At 37.5% G+C, this 14,763-nt stretch overlaps 1 protein-coding gene across 2 annotated transcripts in view; it reads right to left on the bottom strand.

Annotated features, from left to right (window-relative positions):
* LOC128692024 (uncharacterized) overlaps positions 1 to 13,573 on the bottom strand; it is a 93,605-nt gene extending 80,032 nt beyond the window's left edge. Inside the window, exon 1 of one of the 2 annotated variants that reach the window (XM_070085092.1) lies at positions 13,493 to 13,573. The gene's annotated coding sequence lies outside the window, so the exon portion shown is untranslated. The remainder of the gene's footprint in view (positions 1 to 13,492) is intronic. The other variant, XM_070085093.1, reaches the window with a different exon arrangement.
* Positions 13,574 to 14,763: the final 1,190 nt, after the last annotated feature.

Here is a 14,763-nt window from a genome sequence, read left to right as displayed (position 1 = left end):
GAGTGCCTTTGCTGTTAGATTAGACAAACTTTTATCATCATTTATCAATGCTGTCCAGTCCTCAGCTTTTGTCCCTGACGAGGTTAAACCATTCACAGAACCGTTTGCTAAAATAGCAGCTTTAGGAGCAATTAAAGAACTAATGCCACCTGCTTCCGTGTGTGCTTATGAGGCTAATCCTCCAACTGTGACGATGGAACCACTTACAGCCCTAAATCATGTACGTTCCTTGTGCCCCCAGGGTACTTTCCCATGTATCAAAAGTAATTTCACACCTATGCCTCAGTTTGCACCACCTCTTGTTTGCGCCACAGCGACAAATCGTGGTCGTCAACCATCTCAGAGATCACCAAGGACCAGTGTACAGAGTCGTTATAAACCTCGTAGTATTCATAGTACATTCAGTAACCATAGTCAGCGGACTTGTTACAACTGTGGTTTCCGTGGCCATATTGCAATTCATTGTCCTGACAGTTACCCTAAGAGGCGTCGTACTGATGATGAGTACCAGTCAGATCTTCCCTACTGTACTTATCATAGAATACATGGACATGACACATCTGAGTGCAATGCTCTCTACAACCTTCAGTACTCTAGGTCTTTCCGTGGCCGTTCCAACCGCAGAACCCGTAGAGGAAACAGACGTCGTGGTTCTCAAACTAACCAGAACCAGGCTCATTCTTCCAATTCGGGGGAATTCGAGCGCCCCAGTCAAACCGTCCCATGGTGACAGTAGGTGATAATGAGTACACCATTCCCGTTCACAATTCCTTTGAAGCCTTAAGCAGTCTCGAGAATGACAATCCTGCTGATGTTGCTTCACATGTCTCTGACATAGATGATTTTGGGGATGAAGTGGAACAAGTCTTTTCTGATGACAATCCACCTTTTTGTTTGCACATAACTTCCAATGCAACCATAGGCCCTATAGTGCGAGCATCTGTTCATAATGCGCTCGTTCATTTGTTCATGGACTCTGGTGCGCAAGTCAATATTATTAGGTCTAGTTTGTTTAAGGATAAGCAGTTACGACATGTCCTTCTCGTAGAACCGACTCATGTGTCCTCCCTTAGTGGAGTAGCTGGTTCTCACCTGCGTGTCCAAGGTCGGACTTCCCTAACTTTTTGTATCCAAGGTAGAGACTTCACTGCTTCCTTCCTTGTTGTCGACCAGATTACTTTCCCTGGTGACCTTCTACTGGGATTTGCTTCCATGCGAGACTTACGCATTGTGCTCGACCCGTACCGATGGCATGCCCAAATTGACGACTTGATCGTTCCATTCTGGGGTTACCAGCTTGGATCAGAAATCTGTCATACTGCTGCAGAGTATGATGTACGGATTAAGTCCTTACAAGCCAATGCATTCTCCAGTAGCGTACCCAAGCGGTCAGGCACTGGTAATTCTGTCACTCCCGTCTGTGTTCCACCTATACCTTCAGACTTGCTGGATAGTGTTCCGTTGCCTCAAGTGTCCGAGGACACTCAGACTGCCTTGAGTGCACAACCTATCCTTGCAATGACTGCTAGTTCGAGTAGTAGTTTCTCCACAGGGGATGCCTTGTCAGAAAACGATTACTTGAAACTAGTAATGCCATCTCTTGTTGATGTCACATGCCGTCTGCAGAAAGACGTCTCTGTTGCAGCTAGTGCTCTCACTAGAGTGTCTGTAGTTGTTCCTAGTGTTCCAGATGGTGATAACGTCCTAGTTGACAGTGATTCCTGCAAAGTAAAAGGTCTATTTGTTGAACCATCCTTACATGTTGTAAGAGATAGTAAGATCCATTTCTTCCTAGCTAACACTTCTGGTCACAGTGTTCGTCTCAGAGCAAATACCAATCTTGTTGACCTTGTTCACTATCCTTACCCTGTTCAGGTAGAGGATGAGTTGTCACCTGACCAGTGGGTCGGTGCTATTTCTGCCGGGGAGACCTCATCCACTTCACTGGATCAATCTGTTCCACCAGTTGAGGAGAAAGACATAGCTCCCACTGACTTCCCAGATGAAGTCAGGCGTTTGTTGACTCTGTTGAACAAACGTCGTAAAGCCATTGCCTTACCAGGTGAGAAGATGGGTATAACGAACTTATTGTCCCATCATATTCCACTTGAACCTGGTACTAGACCTATCTACATACCTGTGTACAGAATGCCTCATTCACAAGTTGCTGTCGCAGAAGAATTGATCAATCAAATGCTTGATGATGGAGTTATTGCACCTAGCAATTCACCTTGGAATGCACCCTTGATCCTAGTACCTAAGAAGGATGGTACTTGGCACTCAGTGATTGACTTTAGGAAGTTAAACGCGAAAACTATTCCAGATTGCTTTCCACTCCCTGTACTGGGTGATCTTTTATGTAACATCGGAGATAACAAAGTCTTTTCAACCCTGGATTTGTTACAAGGGTTTTGGCAAGTCCCTCTTCACGAGGACAGCCAAGAGCTAACTGCATTCTCCACTCCTACAGGTCATTATCACTTCCTCCGTATGGCGTTTGGATTATGATCCTCCCCTATCACGTTCTCAAGGCTCATGACTAATATCTTTAGAGGTCTCATAGGTAATGCACTTATGGTGTACTTAGATGACGTAATCGTCATGTCTAAAGACGTGGATACACACTTGAAAAGAGTTGATGTAGTACTTGGTAAGCTTGAAGAAGCCAATTTAAAGATCAAACTGTCTAAATGTCAATTTTTCAGATCAGAAATTAAGTTTCTTGGTCACGTAGTCACTCCTAGAGGGGTTACGACTGACCAAAGTAACTGCAGTACTAAATTTTCCAACTCCCAAAACTGCTGATGCCGTAAGATCCTTTGTGGGCTTAGCAGGTTTTTATAGATCTTTCATTGCCAATTTTTCTTCCAGAGCTGCTCCTCTAACTGAGTTGCTTAAGAAAGATGCTCCTTTTGTTTGGACCTTCCGTCAAGAAAGAGCATTCCAAACTCTAAAAGAAAAGCTAACATCTGCTCCAATTTTGAAATTTCCAGATTTTTCTAAGCCCTTCTATCTGACAACTGATGCTAGTTCAATTGGCATAGGTGCCGTACTAGCTCAGAAGACCGATGGCAAGTACAACGCAGTTGCATTTGCTAGCCGAGTCCTTACGAAGGCTGAACGTAATTATACAGTAACTGAGCAAGAAGCTTTAGCAATAGTATGGTCTTTAAAGCACTTCCGAGACATTATTTATCAGTACTCTGTTCATGTCTTGACAGACCATGCTCCACTGATACCTTTATTCCAGAACAAACAACCTACTGGAAGGTTAGCCAGATGGACCTTGACTATCCAAGAGTCCAATCCCACCTTTGAACACTTACCTGGCAAGTCAAATGTAGTCGCAGATGCCTTATCGCGACATGTTAGTATAGTAACTGCAGACCCTCCATTTAGTGCTGAAGATGTAAAGAATGCTCAACGAACAGATCCCATGTGGTCTGGTGTGATTCGATTCCTGCTCCAGGAAGATCTTATTCTGACTGTGAAGCCACCAGCACCCATCAGTGACTTTGTCATGAACCAAGAATTACTGTATCGAACAGCCGAGTTGGGTACTCCTAGCAGAAGAGTATACCAGTTAGTAATTCCACAGTCACTAGTGAATGTAGCCTTACAGCTAGTTCACGATGTACCAGGTGTTGCACACCCTGGTATGGATCGTTCAGTAAATCTCTCAGTAGTAGTAACCAGTTACCAGTCTCAGTATTACTACTACTGAGAAATCAAGCCAGATTGAAATACTTTTGGCCTCGTATGGCAACTGATATTTCTGAGTATGTTAAGAAATGTAGTGTCTGCATGCAACATAAAGGTAATGCTAATGGCCCTAATCCAATCCAAGTGTATCCAACCACTAGCGAACCTTGGGAAAGAGTTGCGCTAGATTTGTTAACTAATTTCCAATGTTCCCTCCAAGGCAACAAACATCTGTGTGTTATGGTAGACCATTTCACCAGATATTGTGAGTTAGTTCCTATTGCGGATAAGACTGCCGAGACAGTAGCTAAATTGTTTAAAGAACGCATTATCTGCAGGCATACCACCCCTAAGTCCCTAGTAACAGATAATGGAGGTGAATTCTGTAATGAAATTCTTGAAAATTTGTGCACCTTGTACAAGATCTCTAAATCCACCATTGTTCCTCATCATCCTGCCAGCAATGGGTTAGCGGAACGAACCAATAAGAAAGTACTTGATGTCTTGAGAGCCACTATCAATCCCAACAGTGAAACTTGGGATGAAGTTATACCTGATGTGCAGTGTGCTATAAATTCTGCTTACAATGTTTCTATAGGTGACACTCCACATTATGCATTGTATGGTGTAGATAAACGTTTGCCTTATGAGTTGTTATATTCTAATCCGAAACCAAATTACAACCCTGATGATTTCATAGCAACTCGTACCAGCTTAGCTCAAAGTGTTTTTAGAAGAATCCGTGAAACACTTCATAAATCAACAGCAGAATTTACAAGAGTCGCAAACACTCGAGCAAAGCCATCCAAAATCAAAGTAGGTTCGAGAGTTATGCTGACTAACTTTAACAAAACGTCTGTAATGCCAAAGCTTGATCAAAAGTTTGTTGGTCCTTATCGAGTAGTTGAACATATCACTGGTAATAAGTATAAGGTTAGAGAAATTAGTACTGGTCAGTATAAAGAATCGCATTTAGATCATATGAAGCTAGTATGTGATGATAATGATGTTCTAACCCAGACTAATGTGACAGACTCTGACAATCCTCCTGATCCTGTACTCTCTTCCTCTGATACTCAGTCAGACGATCAACCTGAATGTCGTTATTCCCTACGTACACGACAGGTATTGAGAAATCCTCAAGTATCATTTGTAACTTCCAATTCAGATTTGCCTCAAATACAGCATGAGTTAGCCAATGCAACAGAGTTTGATCCTCCCAGAGATGACACCCATTCTGCATATGTCAATCTTACCCTAGCAGAGTTGGGGTTAAATGTAAATAACCTGTATAGATGAATAATTACAGTATCAACTTATCAGTATTCAAGAATTTTTTTTTTGTGTTCATGTTCTCTCCGAATTCTGAGAGTTAACAGTCTAGATTTGAGTGCACCGAATCTGCCTTTCTGTTAAACACTCTTTCTTTGTATATATTCCTTCCTCAGAATCCGTAGATCACATGAATACAGATCGATCGATCAAATTTTTTTTTGTCACTTCTATTGTGTAATCCCAACGTTGAGTTTCATTCGATGAGTTGTGCTATATTATACCTTGTATTGCATTACAGTTTCAGTTACGTAAGCTTCCATTCCAATGTTCTACTTATGTATGTTATAATGTTTAATTGTTGTGTACTTTGACATTGTATAGAATCAGCCCAAGCCGTATACCTGCCATCTCTAGTTTGTACTAGTTGTATGTTGGGACGACATACGTTAGCGTCGCCGAGCTCTCAGTAGTAGTTACCAGTAACCAGTGTACCAGTAGATGACTCACTACCAACCATCTCTGCGTGAATCACTGTCTGTATTCATATTGTTGCTGACCACAGCAGTATTCAAACACCCCCCTCACATATGGGTACTGCGGTTAGTTAGTCTTACGTGTGAGAGCAAGGAGGCAGGTCACGGCTGTTTTGGCGCTTCCCACATTATCCGTAATATACGTACTTCCAGCCTACGTATTTCTTTACCCTATCCACGTGTTCGAACCCCACATATGTATGTGTGTGTATGTGTGTTTATGTGTGTGTGTGTGTATGTGTGTGTGTGTATGTATGTGTGTGTGTGTGTATGTGTGTGTGTGTGTATGTGTGTGTATGTGTGTGTATGTGTGTGTGTGTATGTGTGCGTGTGTATGTATGTACTCACCTATTTGTACTCACCTATTTGTGGTTGCAGGGGTCGAGTCCTAGCTCCTGGCCCCGCCTCTTCACCGGTTGCTACTACTGTGTGTGTGTATGTGTGTGTGTGTATGTGTGTGTGTGTATGTGTGTGTGTGTGTATGTGTGTGTGTGTATGTGTGTGTATGTGTGTGTGTGTGTGTATGTATGTGTGTGTATATGTGTGTGTGTCTGTGTGTGTGTGTATGTATGTGTGTGTATGTGTGTGTGTATGTGTGTGTGTGTGTGTGTGTGTGTATGTATGTGTGTGTGTGTGTGTGTGTGTGTGTGTATGTATGTGTGTGTGTGTGTGTGTGTGTTTTGCATCCATAATTTATAAATACAATGTGATATTTATGCTCTTGTTATTCTCTTTTATTTTTGATGTTGTAGTTGCATTGATGTTCAGCATGTGTGGTGCACCAGAGCAGGTGTTTTTTTCCTATACATGCATGCATATATATATATATATATATATATATATATATATATATATATATATATATATATATATATATATATATATATATATATATATATATAATGTGTGTGTGTCGTGCCAAATATGTAAAACTGGTCAATTAGCAAGAACTCATTTAAAATTAAGTCCTTTCTAAAATTTTCTCTTAAACATTTAAAGATATATTTTTTTCATTAATGTTGATGTAAAAAATTTTAATTTTGCACCAAAAGAATCTTAGAAAACTTACCTAACCTTATTATAACAAGAGCAATTTATTTTAGCCTAACCCAACTAAATATATTTTAGATTTGTTTACAATAATTTAGTACTAAACAAACACAATGAAATATATTTTTTTCGTTAGGTTCAGAATGATTTTGGCGAAATTATTGCATACACAAATTTTCACTTGTCCTATATGGCAAGATGAGCGTTGCTGTTTAAGCCAAGATCGCAAGTTCTGCCTATTCGGCACGATATATATATATATATATATATATATATATATATATATATATATATATATATATATATATATATATATATATATATATATATATATAGCTCTAGGCCCTCAGGAGCTTACAATGTTGCAGAAATGAGTAAGATGTCTCAGCAGATTCGCTCAGAGGAACGTTCTTGCTAAGAATGAGGTAGGAAAGTAGTGTGCCCCAGGCACACGAGTGCCAAGTGCCACAAAGCTTGAGTATTATAGGAAGAGAAGATTATCAGCCCACAAAGAGAGGTAATAGAGTGATTACCTGAGTGCCTGTTCCTGATTTATCTTACCTGGAAGAATTTTAATAAAACAACAAAGCGTCTACGGAAAGGCAAAGACGAATTAATTAAAAAAATCATGACCAGAAACCCAACTTTACCGTATATGTAAACATTAAGAAAAACACACAAACCAGGTAATCCCGCCAGACTCATTAGCTCCATAGATTCAGTTTCCTCTAAATTATCTAAATGGCCAGTATATATGTTGAATTATAATTATAGATATATTGAGCCCAACTGCTTAAAAAAATTTAACTTTAATGTTAAACAATATAGATTTAGTGGATAAATTAAGCACTATGTCTAATTTAAATGATTTCAGTATGGTTAGACTTGATGTTATTTCATTGTTTACAGAAGTTCCAGTTGATGATTTATTAAGCTTCCTGTTCGAAGATCTTGTTAATTACGATTTACCATTGCCAGTTCCTACTATCATTAAACTTATTAAACTTTGTATTGTTGATGAAAAATTTGTTTAATGACGAGTTTTACACTCAGAAGTTTGTTATGGCAATGGGATATCCTCTGTCACCTGTCCATAGTAATTTGTACAGGGAATATTTTGAAACAAAATTGCTTAACAAAATCCTTGCCAATAGAACTAAGTGATACAGATATATTGATGATATTTTATGTCTTATGCCTAAAAATATAGATATAAAACATTTCCTTGTTAAATTAATTAATACAGCTCATTCCATAAATTTTACTGCTTAGTTTGAATAAAATAACTCATTGCCTTTTCTAGATATTTTAATTATTAAGGGGAACCATGATTTTAAATTAAAAATGTACAGAAAACCAACAAATGACTGTTCCTATGTGCACTATTATTCTTCATATCAATATAGAGTTAAACTGTCTGTACTCTCATCAGTGTTTTTGAGAACTTTGCGTATTTGCATCCCACAGTTCATGGATGAGGAAATCTTGAAGGTTTATTAAATAGATAATTACCTAAAATACACAAAAAACTTAAACTATAAAACTGCTTGTATTTTTTTTAACACATCGGCCGTCTCCCACCAAGGCAGGGTGGCCTGAAAAAGAAAAACTTTCATCATTCACTCCATTATTGTCTTGCCAGAGGCACGCTTACAATACAGTTATAAGATTACAACATTAACACTCCTCCTTTTGAGTGTCGCCACTGTACTTCACATCTTCAGGATTCAAGTCCGGCCTGCTGGTTTCCCTGAATCCCTTCATAAATGTTACCTTGCTCACACTCCAACAGCATGTCAAATCATTAAAAAACGTTTGTCTCCATTCATTCCTATCTAACATGCTCACGCATGCTTCCTGGAAGCCAAAGCCCCTCGCACACAAAACCTTCATAACCCCGTTCCCCTCCAACCTTTCGTAGGCTGACCCCTACCCCACCTTTCCTCTACTACAGATTTATACACTCTCGAAGTCATTCTATTTTGTTTTCCTTCCTCTCTACATATCCAAACCACCTCAGCAACCCCTCCTCAGCCCTCTGGATAATAGCTTTGGTAATATTGCACCTCCTCCTAATTTCCAAACTACGAATTCTCTGCATTTTATTCACACCACACATTGCCCTCAAACATGACATCTCTACTGCCTCCAGCCTTCTCCTTGTTGCAACATTCACCACCCATGTTTCACACCTATGTAAGAGCGTTGGTATAACTATACTCTCATACATTCCCCTCTTTGCTTCCATGGACAAAGCTCTTTGTAAAAATGCACCACTCACCTTTTTCCTCTCATCAGTTCTATGATTCACTTCATCTTTCACAAACCCATCTGCTGGCATGTCCATTCCTAAATATCTAAGTACATTCACCTCCTTCATACTTTCTTCCTCCAATCTGATATCCAATCTTTCATCACCTATTTTTTTTGCTATTCTCATCTTACTCTTTCCTATAATCACTTTTAATTTTCTTCTTTTACATACCCTACCAAACTCATCCACCAACCTCTGCAACTTCTCTTCAGAATCTCCCAAAAGCACAGTGTCATCAGCAAAGAGCAACTTAGACAACTCCCATTTTGTGTTAGATTCTTTATCTTTTAACCCCACACCTCTTACCAAGACCCTCGCATTTACTTCTCTTACAACCCCATCTATAAATATATTGAACAACCACGGTGACATCACACATCTTTGTCTAAGGCCTACCTTTACTAGAAAATAATCTCCCTCTCTCCTACATACTCTAACCTGAGCCTCACTATCCTCATGAAAACTCTTCACTTCTTTCAATAACCTACCTCCTATACCATACATTTGCAACATCTGCCACATTGCCCCCCTATCCACCCTGATATAAGCCTTTTCCAAGTCCATAAATACCACAAAAACCTCTTTACCCTTATCTAAATACTGTTCACCTATATGTTTCACTGAAAACACTTAGTCCACACACCCCCTACCCTTCCTAAAGCCTCCTTGTTCATCTGCTATCTTACTCTCCGTCTTACTCTTAATTCTCACAATAATAACTCTACCATATACTTTACCAGGTATACTCAACAGACTTATTCCCTTATAAGATTTTGCACTCTCATTTGTCCTCTTTGCCTTTATACAAAGGAACTATGCATGCTCTCTGCCTATTCCTAGGTACCTTACCTTCTTCCATACAGTTATTAAATAAAAGCACTAACCACTCCAAAATTATATCCCCACCTGCTTTTAACATTTCTATCTTCATCCCATCAATTCCAGCTGCCTTACCCACTTTCATTCTACCCCCTCCCCCCATGAACTTCTCCCACACTCACAACTGACTCTTCCTCACTCCTACAAGATGTTATTCCTCCTTGCCCTATACACGAAATCACAGCTTCCCTATCTTCATCAACATTTAACAATTCCTGAAAATATTCCCTCCATCTTCCCGATACCTCTAACTCTCCATTTAATAACTCTCCTCTCCTATTTTTAACTGTCAGATCCATTTGTTCCCTAGGCTTCCTAAACTTATTTATCTCACTCCAAAACTTTTTCTTATTTTCAACAAAATTTGTTGATAACATCCCACCCCCTCTCTTATTTGCTCTCTTTTTACATTGCTTCACCACTCTTTTAACCTCTCTTTTTCTCTCCATATACTCTTCCCTCCTTGCATCACTTCTACTTTGCAAAAACTTCTCATATGCTAACTTTTCTCCCTTACTACTCTCTTTACATCATCATTCCACCAATTGCCTCCTGCACCCACATTCCTGTAACCACAAACTTCTGCTGAACACTAACACTACATTCTTAATCCTATCCCATTCATCTTCTACCTCATTGCCTATACTCTCACTAGCCCATCTATCCTCCAACAATTGTTTATGTTTTACCCTAACTGCCTCCTCCTTTAGTTTATAAACCTTCACCTCTCTCTTACTTTCTGACTTTATTTTCCTTGTATCCCATCTACATTTTACTCTCACTGTAGCTACAGCTAAAAAGTGATCTGATATATCCGTGGCCCCTCTATAAACATTCTGAAGTCTACTCAGCAGTCTTTTATCTACCAATACGTAGTCCAACACACTACTGTCATTACGCCCTACATCATATCTTGTATACTTATTTATCCTCCTTTTCTTAAAATATGTATTACCTATAAGCAAACCCCCTCCTATACAAAGTTTAATCAAAGGGCTCCCATTATCATTTACACCTGGCACCCCAAACTTACCTACCACACCCTCTTTAAATTTTTCTCCTTTAGCATTTAGGTTCCCTACCACAATTACTCTCTCACTTGGTTCAGAAGTTCCTATCCTACACACTCAACATCTCTCAAAATCTCTCTCTCTACACTCCTCTTTTCTCCAGGTGCCTACACACTCGTAACCCACTTCTCTCATACGACCCTTATTTTAATCTACATAATCCTTGAATTTATACATTTATATTTCCTCTTCTCCTTCCATAACTGATCCTTCAACATTATTGCTACCCCTTCTTTAGCACTAACTCACCCAGATACTCCTGACTTAATCTCATTTATTTCTCCCCACTAAAACTTACCTACCCCCTTCAGCTTTGTTTCGCTTAGAGCCATGACATCCAACTTCTTTTCATTCATTACATTAGCAATCATCTCTTTCTTATCATCCTCACTACAACCAATTGTAAAATATTTTTTTACAATTCTTAAAAGGACAACTAACTTTATTCAACTTAAAATATGTTGGTTTTTCCCTTACCATGAAAACTTAATTGATATGCCTTCTCTAGTTAAGAATTTTAATATCAAAGTTGTATTTAAAAATCTTGATACATTTAAAAAAAATTTTATAAAAAATATCCCCTCAAAATGCTGACGGTCGTGTCTATAAGATTCCTTGTAAAATATATGGTAAATAAAAGGACACAAATGCAAATAATGTGACATTTTGAGGCAACGTTTTGCTCTCTAGCAACTTTGTCAAGCCGTAACGGCCTGACAAAGCTCCTGGAGAGCGAAACGTTGCCACAATAAAATGTCACATTAGTTGCACTTGTGTCCTTTTACTTAACATATTGTGGGTAATTCTACCAATATTAATATATATATGATAAAGTTTATTACGATAAAACTAGGAAAAGTCTTAAACTAAGATTAAAACAACATAAATATAGCATTAGCAGTGGACAATATTCTAATGCTCTGTTTATTTATATGAGAGATTTTAACCATCCAGTTGATTTTCGAAAGGCTGAGAAAATTACATCTAGCAGGACCATGGTCGAGAGAAATATAACTGAATCAAGTTAGATTAAAAATAGCTTAGAAAATAATATGAATATTGCTTTAGGATTATACAAATTGGATTCATTTATATATAATAAAATTTTTGAAAGAATTTAAGATACATTAGAGAAGTTAAAATCTTAAAGCTTGGGTGGAATATAAGTTGTGTCTAACAGATCCTTGACTACCTACCTACGTCATCATAAAAAAGTCGGATGGTGTAAGGTAATCGTTCGGATTTTTAACCCCGGAGGGTTAGCCACCCAGGATAACCCAAGAAAGCCAGTGCGTCATCGAGGACTGTCTAACTTATTTCCATTGGGGTCCTCAATCTTGTCCCCCAGGATGCGACCCACACCAGTCGACTAACACCCAGGTACCTATTTGCTGCTAGGTGAACAGGACAACAGGTGTAAGGAAACGTGTCGAAATGTATCCACCCCGCCGGGAATCGAACCCGGGCCCTCCGTGTGTGAAGCGAGAGCTTTAGCCACACTTGGAATTTCACTATTTTTTCAGTGTTGTTCTGCACACACCCATACACACACACGTATATTATATATATATATATATATATATATATATATATATATATATATATATATATATATAGCCGAATATGTAAAACTGGTCAATTAGCAAGAACTCATTTAAAATTAAGTCCTTTCTAAAATTTTATTTTGTACGTTTAAAGATATATTTTTTTCATTAATGTTGATGTAAAAAATTATAATTTTGCACCAAAAGAATCTTAGAAAACTTACCTAACCTTATTATAACAAGCAAAATTTATTTTAGCCTAATCCAACTAAATATATTTTAGATACGTTTACAATAATTTAATACTAAACAAACTCAGTGAAATATATTTTTTTCGTTGGGTTCAGAATGATTTTGGCGAAATTATTGCATACACAAATTTTCACTTGTCCTATATGGCAAGATGAACGTTGCTATTTAAGCCAAGATCGCAAGTTCTGCCTATTCGGCACGACATATATATATATATATATATATATATATATATATATATATATATATATATATATATATATATATATATATATATATATATATATATATATATCGTGCAGAATGGGTAAATTAGCAAGAACTCATTTTAAATAAAGTCTTTTCTAAAATTTTCTCTTATGCATTTAAAGATGTATTTTTTAATTTATGTTAATGTAAAATTAATAATCTTGTACCAAAAGTACCTTAGGAAACTTACCTAACCTTATCATAACAAGCGCAATTTAATTTAGCCTAATCCAGCTACAAATATTCCAGCTACAAATATTCCAGCTAAAAATATTTTAGATAAGTTTATAATAATTTAATAAACAATAAACGCAATGAAAGATAACTTTCTCATCAGGTTCAGAATAATTTTTGCGGAATTATTGCGTACACAAATTTTCGCTCGCCCTATTCGGCAAGAAGCCCGTTGCTATTTAATCCAAAATCGCAAGTTTTACCTATTCGACACGACATATTATTTATATATATATATATATATATATATATATATATATATATATATATATATATATAAATATATATAAATATATATATATATATATATATATATATATATATATATATATATATATATATATATATATATATATATATAGTTATATATATAACCCTGGATGTACTTACAAGTACTGCTTCTGGTAGCCAGTCTGATCACTGAATGGTGGTGAGACACACACGGCGCCTCACTCAACATTATACCTGCTATATCCAGAAACCTTAAGTTGCCACGTAGTCGTGAGCTGTAACTACCCCTCCCCCCCAACCTTCCTACGCACCACACGTTTCGTGCTGTAACTTACTAACACTTTCTGTATTTTTCAGACGCTCTTCTTGTATCGTATTCTGAAACCACGTTGATGAGAATTCGTCTATTGTTCTAATTTTTTTGTTTTGTTTTCGAATTTGCGACTGTTTTTCTTGCCATTTTCAATGTTAGAAATGATTCTCGACACGATCGTTGTCCTCTTACGGCAGTCACCAATAGCCTGCTTGATCACAGGACCTATAACCCCAATGGGCTTAGCTCAATTCTTTGAAAAAAATAACGACATTAATAATAATAATAATAATAATAATAATATAATTTCAGTAATAATAATAATTTAGACTTTGCCATCAAAGTGTCTAGTTTACTGTGCATCTCACATCTATACTGTGGACGGCACCGTAAACGCAAATGATACACAGATGACCCAGGAACTGGATCCCAAAAATGTTAGCAGGAATACATCTGCATTTAGATCTGTTGCAAGCAAATTAAGGAAATTTGCTTAAAAATGCCTGGTATCTTATTTTCACTAATATGATATCTTGACATATCACATAGGTTATTATACTGTTTCTATATTCCTTAATGAGTTGACAACAGAGTACATAGTGTTCGGGATAGCGACCATGGGGCTGACCACATACTTCCCATTGGGTTTGATTATCATCTGTGTGTTTACAAAACTGCCTCTGTATAGCCCCTGTGGCTTAGCGCTTCTTTTTGATTATAATAATAATACAAAACTGCCAGAAATACTTGTGACCAAGCCTAAGTCTGGCTACTACAACATCAGTCAGTCTTTTCACATTGCAAGTTGCTCCATGATGAAAAATAGACACATTTGCAACATCTGGTTATCTTTAATGTAAACGTTTCGTCATCTTTTGTATATAGTTCTACTGTCTTCAAATTATGTCCTAGAATTTGTATTGATAAAGCCACTGGATGGCGAAACGTTTACCTTAAAGATACCCAGATGTTGCATGTGTGTCTTTCATCTTGTCTGTATTGTATACCAATCATGTACAGTTTGTTCCATAAACGTACTTACCTACGTTCGTGTTATAGTGGCTGATAGATGTACTCAGGCTTCTAACTGCATTCCTATAATATTCAGTTTCATTAT

Source organism: Cherax quadricarinatus, chromosome 15, assembly GCF_038502225.1.
Source record: "Cherax quadricarinatus isolate ZL_2023a chromosome 15, ASM3850222v1, whole genome shotgun sequence".
Lineage (NCBI taxonomy): Eukaryota > Metazoa > Arthropoda > Malacostraca > Decapoda > Parastacidae > Cherax > Cherax quadricarinatus.
Note: the sequence above shows the minus strand (reverse complement) of the source record. Positions and strands in the feature narration are given on the sequence as shown.